At 37.4% G+C, this 13,652-nt stretch overlaps 1 pseudogene; it reads right to left on the reverse strand.

The window, feature by feature from the left end:
* Positions 1-5,513: 5,513 nt before the first annotated feature.
* Positions 5,514-5,702, reverse strand: LOC104167834 (annotated as a pseudogene).
* Between the last annotated feature and the right edge of the window lie 7,950 nt (positions 5,703-13,652).

Raw genomic sequence — 13,652 nt, forward strand, 5'->3', positions numbered from 1 at the left:
CAGTGCAGATGACGACTCATTCCAGCTTTACAATAGCTAGGGTGCCAGTAAGGATCTGACATTAAACATTTACTCAGCATAGAAATCACTGGCTCTTGGCTTATGATTTTGTACTGCTTCACAGTCACCATACCGACTACAGTGCATGCTACCGAAAATGTGGAAAGGACTGGCAAGACCTAATACCTGTTCATTTGATGCTGAAATGTCTTTTTAGTCCCCTTTGATGCTCAACACAATATTTTTTTTATAGTCTTTGAGATGATCACTGTTTCTGTTGTAACTATCTTTTGATAGCATGATTGCCATATTCTACTGGCATTCAGAGAATTTTCTTGTAAAATCTCTGAGAAACCACATAAACATCCTAAATGTCTCATGCGGTTACTGTTCTGCATTCCACCCAGGACAGCCTTGAAATCTGCTTTGTAAGAAGGGGTATTACATAAATAAATTTAAATCTAATGTCTAGAGAGAATTTTTAGAATCTCCCCTTCCTTTTCACAAGCTGTATGAAGACCGCAGTGAATGTATGTTTCTCTGTGCTGTTTTATGACCACTCAAGACATACTGCTTTAGAGCACCACTTTGCAAGTCCACTGATTTGACAATTTAGAGCAAATAAGAAGGTACTAAGTCTATACTCAACACCTTTTGTATCTTTACTGTGCATACATGCACAGCTGCTGTCTCTAGAATGCATGATTGTGATTCACAAAGCAGCCAAGTTCATTGTTGTTTCTCTGTGCCACATATGGCAGTCCACCAACCTGTGCTGTTCCGCTTCAGTAACACCAGGGTGTACAGTAAGAAATTCAGATTGTGATAACAAATGAACATGATTTTATTTTGCAGGTAACTGCTAAACTAGTGTACTGTTCATATTTCACAGTCTCATTTTTATTACTGACTACTTAATAGCAGAATTCCAGTTCTTCGTATTTCTATACTTACTCTCACTTTTGAAAAGGATCATCTCTTCTGAATTTCTAAGTGTTACGCTGGATCTTACAATGTCTGCTTTTGGGTTTTTTTTCCCCAAATTTTAAGTATTTCTTAACATCAAAAATAATTAAGATTTTGCTTAGCAATTTTTTCAGAATATTACTTACGACAGTTTGGTCACTCAGTGAGAAAGCAATTGTGCTGGGCGGGTTCTTTAGGAGAGCGTTGGGACAGATGCAGCCTCTGAGTTCAGCATAAATAGAAAATATTTCTTCTTAGCTGTCCCTAAACTATCTTTATTTTCTCGTATATATCTTAATCTTCTGTCTGGTATCACATTTCTGTCTTTATGTTTTAACATATTCTCTCACCTAGGACTCACCTCCCACAGCTGTTTCTCCCGTGGTGTTGGATCTTTGCTTTGTTCTCATGCAAATTTTACCAAGGCTGCCTTAGGGATTGTCGTCGTGTTCTTTGTCAGTGTGTAACGGGGTGAAATACCCTCTTTGGGTATGTCAACCTCAGCCTTCAGCAGATACAGAGGATCTGCCAGTAGCGGAAAAGATGTTGTTTCAACAGACAAGATACTCTCTTTTTTGTGGGTGTTATCCAGGATTCTGTCTACCCACACATTACAGAGTTGTACCTATCAGGACTCATTTGAAACTATTGTTCAGACCAGGAGTGTGTTGAGATAGAATCTGCTACTCTGCACAGCTTTTCACTATTCAGATATTCTAGAGTTTTTGTGAGTTTTTTACCTTCTGTATTATGAAGGATCATATGCAGGCTTTCTTTAACTCTGCATTTTTTAGGGACATAGGGATACTTGCAATGCCTTCATCTCTCCTGTCTTATTCCCGTACTTTCAAGTAGGTGTTTTTAAGGAAGATATTGGAAAGTTTTGGAATCTTATATATGATGCTTGCTGTTGTAGAATAGATGTTGTATGGGCCTATCTACATTTCACATCTGTTATGAGATTGCTTGCAATTACAGAAAACTGGGTTCAATGACACAGCCAGTCCTGCGCTCCCTTCAGTGGACAAGTAGCCAGAAAACAGGACTGGATCCACCTCTGTCCCCCTTGAACGCCCCAGTGGACAACTGAAGCATACAACCTTGGCAGCATAAAGAGGATTTTAGCTAACGATTTGGAGCTAAAATGGCTTCATAACTATGTAGGAACTGCTTTTCATAGTACTTACTCCACAACCTGCCTCTACGTCACTGAGCTTCTCAATTAAAACAGTATTTCTCTATGAACAGCTTCTCAGGATCTCTGCTCAGCAGCTCTCTGTGGCTCGATCTTTCCTTCAGTGCAAGTTCAGAATCCATGGGAGATTCTTTGGCATTTAGGAGTCCTGCCAGAGTAAACTCTGGACTCCTGTGGCATTTTTGGAAAATGAGAGGTAAGTAGCAGAGAATCAGGATAGTCTGTTGAAGGAAGGGTATGTGAAAGGAAGGCATTTTGGGGACAGGATGATGGAGCTAAGTAGCGTGGGAGAGAGGCACTGCCTGAGATTTTGCCAGTAATTTGGCTAGCACTTCAAAGTTTGTACGGCTTCCTGCAGATTTTCCATGAGCCACCATGACCTCCAGCCTACCTTAAATTGCTCCTGGTCATTGTGACACTCTGAATTTACCACTGGTCATCTTCTCAAATTCGCCTCACATAACTGTCCTCATCTATTGGCTCTTGCCAAGATCCACTTCAGAAAGCTAATTTAGTATTTCTAGATACACCAGAAGCATCTGAGAAATTGCATCATAACTCACTTACTGACCATGCTTTTCTCAAAGTTTCTCAAAGGGCTTGAAAGCAGTTCAAATTTCACTAAGTATAGCAACAACAATGATAACGACGATGTGCAAGACAGAACCTACCTATGCAGAATGTGAAGTCAGAAGGACCTCTCATGCGGTTTTTGGGAAATGGAGAATAGTGTTCTGTAATTCTCAACATGAATTATAACTTGCCACATCTTCATCATTAGGTTTTTAAAGATTAATTGGGTTGTATTGCATCAGCTAGTGAATTTGGTTTAGAATTTGGTTCAGAATGAGAGTAACAGTGGAAGGTAGGGTAAATGGGTAAATGGCTGTATTTCTCCTTATCATGAATGCCAGAAAATCTCTACTCTGTCTGCGAAATATCAGCATGCAACACAAACAAATGCATGTTGCAGCTACCCACTTTATAACAAAGTGCATGTTTCCACAGACACAACCTCAAGTACCTACAATAAACTACAGTCCTGAAACTGGGCTAAGACATACGATCCCATCCACTTAACCTCTACTAGGATCAGTCCTGCTCAGCAAAGAAACCAGAAATGCTCTATTAAGTATGCTTTTTCATGTCAGTTCCTTGACAAAAGGGGCCTGAAAATAAATGTTTCTGAAGATATGTTGCTGTCTCTAAAGCCAAAATTTTGCTTTTTCTGAGTTTAGTCTTTATGAGAATTGCTGGACTGACTGCTCTAAAAACTGATGTCATCTGTCTGTTTAGATTACAGAGAGCATTAAGCATAATTTCTTGTAAATGATTCAACTCTGGCCTAGAGTATAGTTTGATTTCCACCTACACTCACATCCACGCATCTCTGATGAGACAGCCAGTGGTGCTAATTGGTGGGTTAATTTTGCAATGTTGATTACTGTCTGCTAGGAAAGGGATCAAGCCCACCATCTGATTTTCTACAGCTCACCAAACAACTGAGAGATGATAACAGTTTAGTCCTCGCCAAACTAGACAGATGGAGTTCAACCACTGAGTGTTTTCCAAACTCTTTAGCCAACTGTTCCTGACTTCTGAATATTTCCACAAGAAAAAGCTCTCAAAAAACCCAAATCTTACCTTTTTATGAGCTACCAAGTGTGAACTTATATGTACTGTAAAATTACACCACAAGTAACAAATGTGAGAAAATTCTGGAGTATTCCGTCATAGTAATGCGAAGAATTTTTTCTACCTATTACACCAGATATGTCTATAGGTTCATGAGCAGAATTGGAGCAGCCAGCTCATCCTAGGCTGCACATTTTCAGTAATTCTCCAACTTATGTTCCAGCCTTACTGGTACTCTACCATTGCTGTAGGTGATAGTGGAGCTGTGGGCAGACGTTTGTCACTAGTCATCTAAAGCTGACTGGAACATGCAGTAACAGTAAAAACACTTGTCGACCTGCATTTCTGTTCCCACACTGCCAAATTTATGCAAGCCACCCTGGAGATAGATAGCAGTGAAAAAATTGCAGAAGCGCATTGGTCTTCTGCAGTATAGACAGGTGACAATCTCAGAACTGCATTCCTTTGAGGTTGGACAGTGTTTCAAAACCTGTTTAATTTCTTCTGCCTTTCCTGATCACTGTGATAAAATGCCTAAATTTTTTACCCCTGATACTAATGGGCTTTTTGCATTGAACAAATTCTTATTTAGGAACTAAAAGCATTTGTGATCAAATTCTGTTGATAAATATGAGACACTGATGTTTCTGTTACAATAACAAAGTACTTTATTTTACTAATATGCAAATTAATATAACTGTCTCCCAGAAAAAGACCATCAAACCTGAAATTAAGATAATCCTGCAAATGTGGTATCAAGCAACAATAATGGTAAAGCCCTAAAATTTTAATTCCTAAAATTATTGAAAGATAGCAAGCAGATTTATACAGAGAAGCATTATCAAGGATATTAGGGCTCACATAGGGGTAGGATATATACCCTTAAGTGCAAACATTTGAGTTTTCATGAGCAGATTCACAGTTTTATACTTTAAATTAATTAGAAAATAAAAATGAAAGTAGTACAGTAAAGCTATAATGTTCTTGCTCACACTATGAAAGAATGGGATTCATTAAACATATGGTGTCATCTATAAAACCTGTAGTTAAAGGAAAATTACCAAAAGTTATGATGTAATCATATACAGGAAAATTTGTTTAAAAAATTGTATGTTTTTCTCAGAAGATTCTAATGTAAATTCAAAATGTGTAGCGATATTTTAAATTTACATTTTGGTGCATTCCAAATCTAAATGCTATTTGTTGTTCTGGATTCCTCTCCATATGCTCTAAAAAGGCATTTAATCAGATGCTATCTTGCAGTCCTTTGAATAAGTAACATTGCCATTGTTGCCTCAATTGCATGTGAAAGATGCATGCGTAAGATTGTGAGTGACTAAGAGAGCATAAGCTTGTACTTAGGTTTGATTGTTTTGCATTTATCAAGGGAAAACTGAAAAGATTGAGGCTGTAATATATACCTTTGCTTAGAAATGTCACTTCTATTCATTCATCGAGGATTTCTGTTTGTCATTGCATTCTTTAAGAGAAGAATCCATAAAAGAGCTGATTTTTTTTCACCAAAATTGTCCTTAGGAATACTACAATAATTAAAATGGCTCTTCCCTACAATTCAACATCCTGCTGTCAAAGCCAAAACTCTCCAAGCCAGAACATTCTTATCAGCGGAGAAGAATTTGGGATCTCATTTGTAATGCAAATCGCCCAGGCAAATCGTCATTGTCAAATGCACTGGAGAACAAAAAAAAAGAACAAATTACTCACCAAGAATCACAGCGACAACGGTGAAGAGCACAAAGGCATTCCTCAATAAATAACTTTTAACATCATCCTTTGTTATGCTCTGCACTTTTTTTTTTGCCAAAAGTGTACGTTTCCGGACTCCTTGTTGAATGCGTTCCATCCTACTTCCAGTTTTTGGATCTTCTCCGTTACCTTTAGTCATCTATCTTGCAGAAAGTTTTCTTTTATAATTAACTTCTGTCAATATCCCTTCAGAAAAGCAGAAGACTCTTTTCCGTGGGAGGTACTGGAGAAACCTGCAAGACAAGAAATATCAAATATTGCAATAAGATTTAGAGGAATGATTAGCCATATGTTTACATGGAAACAAATATTCTTCATGTTTCAGTAAAACTTGTGTTATTTGTAATACCTAAGTTGTTAATTGCAGATTTTGACACATAGCCTCAATGACTGTTAAAGAATTCCTTCAAAGAAGGGTTGTATGGACTGATCAGATATGTGAGAGTGTCTTCAGAAATTCATCTGAATTCCTGTCATGCTGTAAACCCAGGAGTAACTTTTCCTGCAGTTGCTAGCGATATACTAATGTAAAATTGGTACAATTTGTAGCAGCGTAAGGCGCTATAATGTTTAAAACTATTTGTCAGGCTTGCTTTTCATTTGTTTAGTAGGCCCATATTATCTGAAAAAAGTTCTAGCTCACCTTCACATTAACCCTTGAAGAGAAATATGTTGCTTGAACTGATACTTTTAAAATGTTCTGAATTTCAGATGTTTTTAAATGGTTGAATGCATTGGCTGAATTCCTCCTTTTCACATGGCAAAACACAGCCGGAATAGTTTATTTATCCCTCAACCACTATTTAGAAGGTATGCCTTTGACAGTTTTATGTTGATAACATTCATCTTTGAAGTGTATAAACTATTCAGAGCACATCTGTAAAACATGAGAAGTTATATCCCACTTAGCTTGTCGCTTCAGACTGTAATACAAGTTCACATTGCAAAGTAATGCTTAGTTTGGCCTGACAGCAATTATGGGGATATAATCTGATTTTAAGAAATCACCCACTGAATCGACCTTAAAATGTTTTAGTATTAGAAGTACTTCATTAGGGCATTATTTTTCATTTTAAAATTAATTTTTTTTGTGGCTGCTTTATGTTAATTTATTTAATAATGGAGCCTGCACAAAAGTATTTTCTGAAGTCTTAATTAAAATGCTGGCATGTTTTTATGAAGAAATTAGAAACTAATAAATGGATAGAATTTGTTACTTCCACTGAAATCTCCCTCCAACACACAGTCCAATTCTAACATCTTACTTTTAAAAAATCTAGTGCCAAAGTACCTTTTTTTAGGAATGAGCTTGGAATACAAACACACAGGTTGTTCAAACAGCATGTTTTAGAGGAAATACGTTGTTGTAATAAATTTATTTTGATGGGATTGTTACTTCTACCATATGTTTCAAGATTGGCACTTCAACGCAATATCCTCTCCGAATTTTAACAGAGCGCTACACACTTTGCTTCTTTACAGAGTGGAAACATTCTCAGAGTGAGCTAGGTATTTAAATTAGTAAGTATTCTAGCTTGGACACAACTACTGTGTGCAAGCAGGATTTTTTTCCAGAACACTTAAGTATTTTGTAAAAAAAGAGATTCATTCACAGTGCCTTTTCTTTCCAATGTGACTAATGCAGCTAATCTGCTGTTTGTAATTTACGTTAAGCCCAAGAAGGAATATGGTGACAGCCAAAAGGATCATTACATTAAGCAAGATACAAAGGCAGAGAGTGAAAAATTAAGACTTTGTATTCAAAACCCCACGAAACGAAACGGTCGGCTCACCTTCTCAGATCTTCAGTACGGTGAGGACCCGGTGGAGGAGAAGGTCGTGCAGGGGTTTCCCAGCAAACACAACGGGGCTGCAGAGCTGAGCGACAATCCGCATGTGCTCTGGGACGGAGCGACTTGAGGGAAGGGGAGGAGACTGCTCGCCCAGCCGTGGAAAAAAAATAAAAACACATCAGGAGAGGGGAGAAAGCTGAGCCTCTGGAATATTGATTAGTCTTGGCACAGTGAAAGCAGGGTCACTTTCTTTGTTTTTTTCCTTTTAGACCACTTTCACGCTTTGTCAGTTCCGCTTCGTTAGAAATGCAAACGCAGAACCCGGGAAGAATTGAAGGGTTGCACACACACAGAGAGCAGGGGAGGCTGGAGCGCTTTCTTCATTAGGCATTCCAGACAGGAACTCTGAAAAGCCTAAACGTAATTATATAACGCTATTCCTCTACTTTTTAAAATAAATGGTAAAATATGTGAGCATTCTCGTTTCTTCTAAACAGAGACGTGGTGTGAGACTATCACGTATTTTTTAATTCTCAAAGACAGTTATTCATGGTCCACTCTTCCCAGGGTGGGGAACCAGACATATCTTTCAGAAGCAACTGGAGCATTATCAAAAATAGAGAAAAACATAATCAGCTGTAATTCTTTGTATGTTTCTTGTAGATATTCAAAACATGATGAGACTTGCCTCTTGTTTAGCAATTTAAACTCACTGGTACTAAGCCCCATTCAGCCTGTTTCAATAGCATGGAATGAATGATGAAGGGAAAAGCATAGAACATCCACTTTTGAGAAAGAAGTGGCCTTCAGTTTTTCAGCATTAGAAGTTTGTACTATTGAAAAGATGTTTGCAGAGGAGAGTCAGGGGAATTCCCAGAGACCTTCTTTCACTTTTTAGAGGAACACATTTGTTTTAAAAGTTGGTAAAGTGAGGTTAAAATATGCCATAATTATATTTCAGTGCATCTTCCATGAGATTTTAAAGTGTATTTACTTATAAGATGAACAAATACTGTAAATGGAAATTTATGCTAAACATATAATTTAATAAATTTGTTTATAGATGATGTGGCTTTTAATGTTTTTTTTCCTGGAAAGTAATTTTAAGTGTACAGAAATAATCTTATGTACTAGATGCACAAAAAATAGTAAGGTATGAAATAAAATGAAGAGCAGTGTTACTTCCACACATAAATAGTAGTGTTTTTGCTAAAGTGTTTTCTAATTTAAATGAGCTTCAAATAATGATGTAGAATGTAAAGAAAAATAACCTTACAGTATAAGGCAAACTTACTCATGCTTAATGTAGGTTTGAGACTGAACTATGTACCGTGGAATCTTGATCTTAGGTATCTAATTTAAGAAAGAAAGTAAGCATCTAAATTAACTTATTAATTGACTTAAAAAAGCAAGAAAAAAATGTTGACAGCTTATGTTGCAAAGATAGAAACACATGCTATATTTTCTTATACCTGACAGTTTAGTCATCTATCTCATTCTTGTTTTTCGTGGTGCATTTTAAATACTTTCATCGTTTTGCCTGGAGATGGGAATTGACCTCTTAACTGACCTTTGGCCTTTAATGATCTGCTTGTTTGATCTTTCTTTTTGGAGTATGGCATGCTTTCTGTGAAACTTCCCAGATAAGGACTTCACTCTGCCCTCTGCTCATATAAGTAGTAATATTCCAGTTACCTTAATGGGACAGGGGTCAGGCCCCAAATGTGGTGATCCAAAAGGATGTCATCATTTAATGCTTTCATTAATGATGGAGTCTATAAGAAACAAAGACAATCCTGTGAGAGAATTAGCTATTCATTGAGACAAATGAAAATAGACAATAAGCAGTCATACAGCTTAGCTTAACTTCAGCAGTGGTACTCTTATTAGCTCTCAGTGAGCAACAGATATTATTACACAGTGCTTATAAAAACAGACTATTAAGAGCTTTTTGGCAACATGGTCTTGTTCCAAATTTTCTTTCTTTTTCCCACTCTCCCCACTCTATCATTTCCTGATATCCACTTACTTTATTGATTTTAACTTTGATGGTGAAATAAGGAAACTATACTATATAAAGAGTATTATCCTTTACAATACAATAAATGTGCATTTTAGATATTCCTGGATAACAATAAATGAGTCACAGTTCATAGTACAGTGTCACCCTGCAATACGTGAAATTACAATCTACAGGAATTTCCTTTTACATATACAATAGATTTAACAGATTTAGTGTACAGTATTTAATACTAGGACTAGGACAAATTTAAAATGTTACTGGTTAAGTGCTGCTATCCGCAAATTTTGGTAGTAGTTTTAGTTTCTAGGAAGAGCAACTTAAAACAAAGAAGTTACTAGAAACATTGCAGACTTTAGATTGAATCACTGAACACCAAGAATATACAAAAGCATTGGTATCTTTTGTAGGGTAACACGGAGCAGCAGTCATTGGTATTACCACCAATTTTACATTGACAAAATAATTTCTACATGCTTCAGGGTTTTCTTCATAAAAATTGACAAGTAACGACCTAAGGCCTTCATGAGCCTGTCTGTATTGTCATATTAGGTCAGCACTCCAGTTTGTGCTTTGGGTTTCAGTTTCAGCCCTCCTTTGACAATGCACTAGGCAGCTTGCAGAGCAGGGAAATGCAAGTATAGGGTAAGGACTGGTTTTAACTTGAACCTCGTCCTCACAGGCAATGTGGATTCAGCCAGCTTGAAATCACATGTGGTAAACTCAAGCCCTGTTTGGTTGTGGCTAAAAAAATCCATCAGTAAACGTACTTTGCATGTCGGCAAAGTATCTGAGTGCCTTTGTAAAATAAGTAAAGGTATTAGAGTGGAAGCTGCTGTTCAAACATAAAGTATTGTTATTTTCAGCTGACTAGAGCTATCAAACAAAAACCCAGGGAAGTCAGTTGTAGTAAATGCAAGAAGTGGAAATGAAGCAACAAATTGTACAACCATTTCATTTCCCAGATGGTAATAAACCTAGTATGAGAATGCATGGATCCCAGCTGAAGCGAGCTTTTTAACATTCAAAGTAACTCAGTCTTCACATTAATAGATCAGCACTATACATTAATACTGGCTGAATCTTTTTTTGGAATTTTAGGTAGAAGCTCAGTGAAGTATTGTTGAAACCACAATGGCAAAATTGGGATGAAATTATTGTGAAAGAATGTTTATTCATGGTAAATGGCATGTCAGCATGTCCCCAGTCTTCAATTAAGTTGGAGAAAATAAGAATATATGTGACTCCCTTGCAAGCTCCAATCCAGCTTAGAACTATTAATTACCATTATACCCTGTTGTACCAATGAAGAAACTAAGTCTCTGAGAGGTCAAATTTAATCCATACAAGTTAGCAAATAGTTGGCAGAGCTAAAACACAGCCTTAGGCTCCTGAATATTTCCACAGGACCATGGCATGGTTTTTTTCCCTGAGGTACTTGGTTGGGTCTTGCTTTTTTGAGCATGCTAAAATGAGTATGAGAAGTTGAGGTTTGGTGTTTGATTCTTTTCAAACCTCTATATCAGACTGGGATTTGACAAATGCCTCAGTTTTGGTCAGCCACATGTGAAAAATATACTTTATTTTTTATTAAGATCTGATGCAATGGAAGTTATCATGTAGCTTTATTGAAGACAGTGGGAAGAGATAGTGTGCTGTAACTTGCGTCTTTGCATGTGCTTTACACATGTCAAAAAAGATATAGGCTTGTTCTGTTAGAAAATATGAAAAGTTGCAGGAAAAATTCTGTAGGTCCATAGTTGGTATTGTGGATGTGACATTTGCAGTGTACGCACTGCAGGAGCGTTACTTTGGATTAGTTCTAACTTTGTTTTGTGGCCCGAACACCCGTTAGTGCTTCGACTGTGTGATCTGATTTTGTTTCTCCTAAAGGAATCTGGTTCACACCTTCTAAGACCACTCCATGATATGAATCAAAGCATGTTGCTGTTAGTCACTTCTAGTAGGAAACTTCCTCTACTGGTTATGCTAAACTTGAGTTTATCTTTGATACATTGCGAATTGTTGGTCAAGCTCAGTTACCAATAAAAAATTATGTTGTAAAATGTCCTGTTGATGGTAAAGCTTGAATGGTTACTATAAAATGTTACTGTTCCATCAGAAGAACATTTAAAAAGCAAGGTATTTTGCCTAAGATTGGGCAGAATGATTACTAGTAAAGGCTAATCTAATCAGCAGGACTCAGATTTTCAGTGATCTGTTTCCACATTTCTATTTAGTGTCCCATTACAGTCTTAATGTTGCTCACGCAAGCCAGCCAACAAATCCTCTTGGTCATTTTTTTTCCTACGTTTTGAGGTTTTGTGCCATGAGAATAATTGTGATCTTATGTTTTCAAGCTCTGTCAGTTCTCAGATGGAAGTTGTACAACAAAAATGCAGCATTCCTTTTCTGCTCTGTGAAAATTCCCAGCAGAGAAACACGAACCTCTAGTATCTGCACTCAGCATCATGGGCTGTCTGGGCCTTAACACGTACTGTATGTATGACTGCAGCTCAATAGACGACCTTGTTTCCTTTCAACATGGGGTGTCAGATCACCCACTCGCTCTTGGGAGAAGGGGGGAGGGAAATGAAGTTTTGCCAGCAGAGGATGTGGCTCGTGAACTTTTCCCCTGATTGTCTTATCAAGAATGTGAATGTCTGTATGTACAATGGAGCAAGTCTCACCAAAGAAAAGGCAAGGTTGTCTAGGAAGGATGGGATTGTGTCATTGTAAGAAATTTAATGGGATTGCATCAATAGCTGATAGCATTTCAGATCCAAACTGCTGTATAATATGGCTTCACTGCCTTTCCCACAGCTAGTGGCAACTACTTAAATGGGCACTGAGGGACAGACAAGTTCATTTGAAAAGTTAATACAGCATTGTGGCTAGTTACAAAAGAGCATGGCATTGGAGCCAGAAACTTGCTAACCCTTTTCTCTCAGGTGCCTCTCTGTTTCCTCTTGTGATTTCTTTTTTTTTTTTTTAAAAACCTTTGCTCTGATCAGCTCTAAACCAGTAGCTTGTGAATCAACAGAGCTACTGAGAAGAGTCCCCTGGGCAAGCTCTGGCTGGAAATGCACACTGTCACAGGTACTCTAACTTGTGACCTCCAATCCCTGCTGGTCACGGCAGCAACAGAGCAATGATCCCACATAGGTGCTGTTTTGGGATAATAGCACTGTTGGTGGGTGTCCCACTAGCTGAACCGTTTTCTGTCTTTATTCCCTACCAGACTGGTTGCTGAAGAAGCCCATTTCTTGGATCTTGTGATGCTGTTTATACTGGATGGTCTTTACACCGGGTACAGGCTTACCACTAGTACATGTCCTAGCCTGTACAACAGGCATGGTCTCAGATTATTTTTTTCTTTTTAATTGCTTTATTTTTTTGACATGGTCTCCTTAAACCAAGCAAGGGCAGGTAGGTGAGAAACAAGACTAAAGAGAAATGCTCATTTCTGAATTAGAATCTGGTGTTATCTACATGAAACACATTTCATATAAAACATTGTTTTTCATTTGACATCTTTGTCTATAGTTATTTTTATAATGAAACAATGGTTTATCAGCTGTTTAATACATCCTCATATGCTGTTAGCGTAGCAAGCAAGATAAATACAAAGAAAACCACTCATTTGTATGAAGTTCATTTAAGGAAACTCATTTATTTAGAGCAGTAAGCTAACGTGACTTTTTAAATACACATTTACCACTATGGAATCATAATTACTGCAATCAAGACACACAGAAATCTTTTGTAAAAATAATTATAATTTAAAAGCACACAGCTCGAAGTTGCTGTTATAATAATGACTATAATAGTAACTGTTTAGCATTTGGACATTTTTTTGGCAGGAGGGCTTTGCATTGTTTATTGTGAGAAAGAAACAGGCTCTGAGAAAACATGCAAATTTTCAGCAAGGGAAAAAGCAGCATCAGGTTTGGAAAACAGAATGGTAGAAAGTCTTTGCTTCTGTCTTTCCAGTCCACACAGGCTGAGATGATTTAAAGTCATTAGGTGCTTCTGGATGATCTCTGTTTAATATACCATGGAAGATCTCAAAATATGTCTGCTTCACAGTATCTCTGGCATCCAGACACTCAGGCTGTGTGGTGGTCAGCATTTATTTTCTTGCTGTGTTTTCCATTCTGAGATTCCATTCTCTGTTGGGATCCAGGGCCCACAGAACTCACTGGTAATCTGTGATATACTTAAAAGAAAATAGGAATAGTCCTTTAATATTTACTACTCATTTTCTTCTTGAAAT

Source organism: Cariama cristata, unplaced genomic scaffold (assembly GCF_000690535.1).
Source record: "Cariama cristata isolate BGI_N322 unplaced genomic scaffold, ASM69053v1 scaffold13670, whole genome shotgun sequence".
Lineage (NCBI taxonomy): Eukaryota > Metazoa > Chordata > Aves > Cariamiformes > Cariamidae > Cariama > Cariama cristata.